This window comes from Penaeus japonicus, unplaced genomic scaffold (genome assembly GCF_977035675.1).
Source record: "Penaeus japonicus unplaced genomic scaffold, GWHDUDI00000001_assembly GWHDUDI00000006, whole genome shotgun sequence".
NCBI lineage: Eukaryota > Metazoa > Arthropoda > Malacostraca > Decapoda > Penaeidae > Penaeus > Penaeus japonicus.
The window spans coordinates 40,419,377-40,424,376 of NW_028234408.1; the positions used below are offsets into that span (position 1 = coordinate 40,419,377).

General features: G+C 51.7%; 2 protein-coding genes across 3 annotated transcripts in view; one reads left to right on the top strand and one right to left on the bottom strand.

The window, feature by feature from the left end:
- The window catches only part of LOC122246950 (uncharacterized), an 8,176-nt gene extending 5,138 nt beyond the window's left edge, over positions 1–3,038 (bottom strand). Inside the window, exon 1 of the mRNA XM_043005802.2 lies at positions 2,653–3,038. The gene's annotated coding sequence lies outside the window, so the exon portion shown is untranslated. The remainder of the gene's footprint in view (positions 1–2,652) is intronic.
- Naa15-16 (N-alpha-acetyltransferase 15/16) overlaps positions 1–5,000 on the top strand; it is a 73,764-nt gene that overhangs the window by 31,615 nt on the left and 37,149 nt on the right. The window lies entirely within an intron of this gene.

Below are 5,000 nucleotides of genomic sequence, written 5' to 3' on the forward strand. Positions count from 1 at the left end.
ACACTTCTAACTGTACCGACCGATCGCCGCCGCCGCCGCGCACCCTACCCCACCCAAGCCTTCACCCTTGCGCGCACACGTCACTTAACATAACGAAACTCCTGAGACAAAAAAAGGGGTAAGATCGAGAGCTCCAGACTCGATTCCCCGGTGTCCGTGGGGTGAGGGTAAGGGGGTGGGGGTGGGGGTAAGGGTAAGGGGTTGAGACTGCCCCTCCCTACCCTACAGGCGGACGGTGGTATAAAAGAAAGAGGGAGAGAGAGAGAGAGAGAGAGAGAGAGAGAGAGAGAGAGAGAGAGAGAGAGAGAGAGAGAGAGAGAGAGAAAGAAAGAATAAGAAGAAGAGTGAGAGAAAGAGAGAGAAAAAAGGAGAAAGGATGATAGAGACAGGTAAAGACGGACTGGGAGACAGGAGAATGTGTATGCCTGTTTTTAGGGAGAGACAGAGATAGAGATAGACAAGCTAGATTCACAAAAAAACTCGTTGTTTTCTGTTTGGGCGTCCCGGAACAGTAACGGCTCTATCTATCTATCTGTTTATCTATCTATCTATCTATCTATTTCTCTCTCTCGCTCTCTTTCTCTCTTTCTTTCTTTCTTTGTCGACCGACGGCGGCGCTGAAGTAGTGGTAGTCGTGACGTGGCGGTTTTTGGGTAGTCCCTCTGGGGTTGCAGGATTGCAGGTTGCAGTTCGCTTCCCACTTCTTGCCTCCCGCGTCCCATTCATGCTCTCGCGTCTCGGACCTTTTTTCGCCTTTTCCCTAATCGTCTCGTAGTGATGTTGCAGATCATTATGAATGGGAAAGGGGGGAGGGGGGGAGAGTCTGGGGATAGGGGGAGGGGTAGGGGAGGAGGAGGAGGAGGAGGAGGAGGAGGAGGAGGAGGAGGAGGAGGACTACGAGCTGCCTTTGCAATTGCTCGAGCGAAGGACGGAAGTGGTTGTCGTCGCCGTTTTGGAATGTTGATGTTGTTGCCTTAGCGGTTGTGTCTTATTAGAATTAGTAAGGAATGTATTATTATTATTATTGTTGTTGTTATTTAATTATCGTTATTTACTTCGATGACCATGGCTGTGGGGAGGGGGGGGGCGAGGACAGGAATGAACACGAAAGTCACGTGGGGAATGGAGGAGGGGGATTACCGAAATGCTTGCTTTTTCATGTCGTTGCTCGCGTGCAAACAAGCAGGAAGCAGATTTGCAACAAGAAACAGAGAGAGAGAGAGAGAGAGAGAGAGAGAGAGAGAGAGAGAGAGAGAGGGAGAGAGAGACAAGAAGTGACCGCGAACAGAAGTAACCATTACCGCAAATGTCAGCAGTGCATTCATTCTGCTCCGGTATTCGATTACTTGGCCGTAATTTTGAGACGGGGGGGAGAGGTGGGGTGGGTTAGAGGAGGGGGTTGGGATGGGGGAGGGAGGGGGGGGGGGGGCGAGCGACGCGTGACGGACAACGGTAAACGCGCGTCCGCCACCGAGCTCTGAATTGCGGTCGGAGCCGAGTCGGGAATGTTAGCGGTCGGTCGGTCGGTCGGTAGATAAGTAGGCGGTGGAATGAGTGGATGGGCGTGGAGGTGGAGGTGGAGGAATAGGATTTGAGGAGGGGGGGCAAGTGGAGTGGTGGAGTGAACCGGAGTGGAGGGACGGACTGACTGACTGACTGACTTATAGATTGACTTGGATTGCAGTGGAGAATTGAAATACGTTGTTTTGTGGATTGCAAGGAGTGCGGGTGTTTGTTTTGAAAATGAGAGTTGACCTTTTATATTTCCATTGACACCCCTCTCCTCCCCCTCCCCCTCCCCATTACGACAACTCTCTCGTGCCAGACTGGCGTGGATAAAACAGTTTTGTTATTCTGGCTGGAAGGTCGCGCGTATTTTGTATGTCACCATCAGTGCGGCCTTCCTTCCTGTCCCCTCTCCCTCCTCTCCCCCTACCCCCTCCTCCTTTTCCTCCTTCTCTTCCTTCTCTTCCATCTCTTCCTCCTCCTCCTTTTCCTCCTTCACTTCCATCTCTTCCTCCTCCTCCTTTTCCTCCCTCTCTTCCATCTCCTCTTCCTCCTCTTCCTCCTTCTCTTCCATCTCTCCATCCTCCTCTTCCTCCTCTTCCTCCTCCTCCTCCTCCTCCTCCTCCTCCTCCTCCTCCTCCTCCTCCTCCTCGTCAGTAGCAATACGATGCACGTAACCTCCTTGTGGCGAGAGCGTGCTTTCCTTATCTAAAGATTGTGATGCTGTGGCCTTTTGAGTGTCTGTGTGTGTATGTATGTATGTATGTATGTGTGTGTGTGTGTGTGTGTGTTTATATGACCCCGTATCAAAAGGTTCCCACCTCCGATCTTGTTCGTTTCTCTTGTTTGTGTTCTTTTATCTTCTCTGTTTCATTTTCCTCCTCTCTTCGTCTTGTTTCTCTCCGTTCTGTATCCGGTTGTGTTTTGTATGTCTCGTTGTTTTGTTGTCTTTGTTATTTTGATTGTTTTGTTGTTTTCGTTTACGCCACTGTCTCGTTCTCATTGTTGTTAATTCCCATGTTTCAAAGAATAAAAAAAAAAAAAAACGATCTATATTTTTTTCTCTCCCACTCGCTTCTCCCTTCCCCCACCTCCCTCACCTCCCCCCATTTCTTCTCAGTCTTTGTTTCTCACGTTCATACTCACTCTGTGATTCTTGAAGACGGGACCACCCCTTCTTCTTCTTCTTCCTCCACCTCCTCCTCGACGCCAGTCGCTGTTCCTCGAGCACTGGCGGGCGTGTGTCCCCGCTGAAGGGATGTCCTTTTAGGGGCGGGGGCGCTTTTGCACGTGTTTATTGCTTTTTTTTTATTTTGTTTATCTGTTTCTATCTCGACGTGGCACTGTCTCCGGGTAATTTTAATGGCGTGCCACAGACAGGTACACGCTCACAGGCACTCACTTCGTTTTGGCTTTTATTGAGAATCACTCGAATTGCACGGTCGGCAAGGTTGCGTGGGGGGGAGGCTCTGGGCGGCGGTCGGAGCTCCCGCTGGGTGCGTGTGTGCTCCGTGGCGTCTCCTTCTCGACTGAACTTGGCGGTGGATGTAGGATCGGGTGAAGTCCCCCGGCGCCCGGTACTGCCCTCTCTCCCTCCTCCCTCCCTCCTTCCCTCCCTCTCTCCCTCCTTCCCTCCTTCCCTCCTTCGTCCCCCCGCAGCTTCCCTCCTCCTCCTCCTCCCCTACCCACCTCCCTCTCCACCGTCTATCCTCCCCCACCACTTTTCATCATCTCTCCTTCTCTACCCCACTTTTCCCCTTCCACTCCCCCATCCCCACCCATCCGCCATCCTAACCCTCCTCTCTCTCACTCACTCTCTTTCTATCTATCTATCTATCTATCTATCTATCTATCTATCTATCTCGCTCTCTATCCCTCTCTCCCTCCCTTCCTCCCCCCCCCTCTCTCTTCTCTCTCTCTCTCTCTCTTTCTCTCGCTCTCCCTCCCCCCTCCCCCCCCTACTTCCGACCTTGCCCTACCCCATATCCCTCCCACATACCCCAGAAGGAGGGGTGAGGGAGGGGGGAAGGAGGGGAGAGGGGAGGGAAGGGGGCAATTGTATGTACGGCGGTAGGGGCGGGGCGGGGCTGGTTCGTGGGATCCATATTGCTTGCGTTCGCTGATGGAGCCATTGTTGTCGGTGGGTATTCGTTTGTGAGTGCGTGCGTGCGTGGGAGGAGGGAGGATGGGAGGGGTGGGTGGGGGTAGACTGGAACCGTAATGGGGCCAAGGGAGGGAGGGAGTGTGGGGGAGGAGAGGGGGGAGAGGGGGGGGAGAGGCACCGCTGAGTGAGTAGACGCTGTGAGTACACGAAGAATTCACGCACTCGGGTTGAACGACGTTTCTCAACACAAGCTTGCATCTCCCGGGCCCATGCAGCGTGTCCTTTTGCTGGTCTCGGGAGGATGAAGACACCGTCGGGTCACAGGTCGGGTCATCGAGGCCAGAGTCCGAGGCTAGGGGTGGGGAGTGGGGGAGAGGGGGGGTAAGGAGAGCGGGGTGGGGGTTGGGGGGTATGCAAGCTTAGGACGGCACGACCGTTTAGCTGTGTCAAGGTGAGGAAGTTCGAGAGAGAGAGAGAATATTTATGTATGTTGAGGGATGAGATTGAAATGTATGCTTTGGGGGAGGGGGGGAGGGAGGGGGGAGTGGGGGCAGAATGCATGCGATTCGCCCAGGCTACTACGGGGTTCGGTCACCCGGGGGAAAACACCTTCCCCCCGCAATATTTTGACTCACGCCCATCCCCTCCCCCTCCACCTCCACCTCACCGCCCACCCCCACCCAACCCTACCCTCTCGTCCCTTCTGATGGTAATCCCCGGTCGTTTTATCTGAGTCAACGCCTGCTTACTTCACCGTCCTCCATCCTGTAAGGAAGAATGAGGGAAGGAGGGGGGGGTGTTGAAGAGGGAAGGGAAGGGAAATATTTTCTTGGGTTTCCCTTATATTTTCTTCTTAAAAGTTTTTTTTTTCATCCTTCGTCCTCCTCTTCCTACTCTTGATTTCATGCGGTATTTGTCATTCATTCTTTCACTTTTTTTTTTTTTTTCTTACTTTTTTTCTTTAGATTTTCTTTCTTTGTTTCTCTCTTTTTTTCTTTTTTTTGCAATATCTACGTACTTATTTTGCCTGCCGGTTAATTTAGAGATGCGAAAAGGATGGAAAAAAGGGATCGGACAATGAGAGAGAGAGAGAGAGAGAGAGAGAGAGAGAGAGAGAGAGAGAGAGATGAGTGGGTGGGTTGAGACATATATTTGTAAATGGTGAGCAACAAGGAAACTAAAATAGATAGATAGATGGGTAAATAGAGAATCGTATAAGTAGATAGATATAGAAATAGACAGCAAGACATATATATAGACCTATTGACCAGTTGTCAGAAAGTGAGTCCCGTGCATGAATTAAGTTGCGTCGACATTAGCGATGCATGACGTCAACCAGCAACGCGAGTGATAAATCAAATCCAAGAAGACACGCGCGGTGGTGAATCAA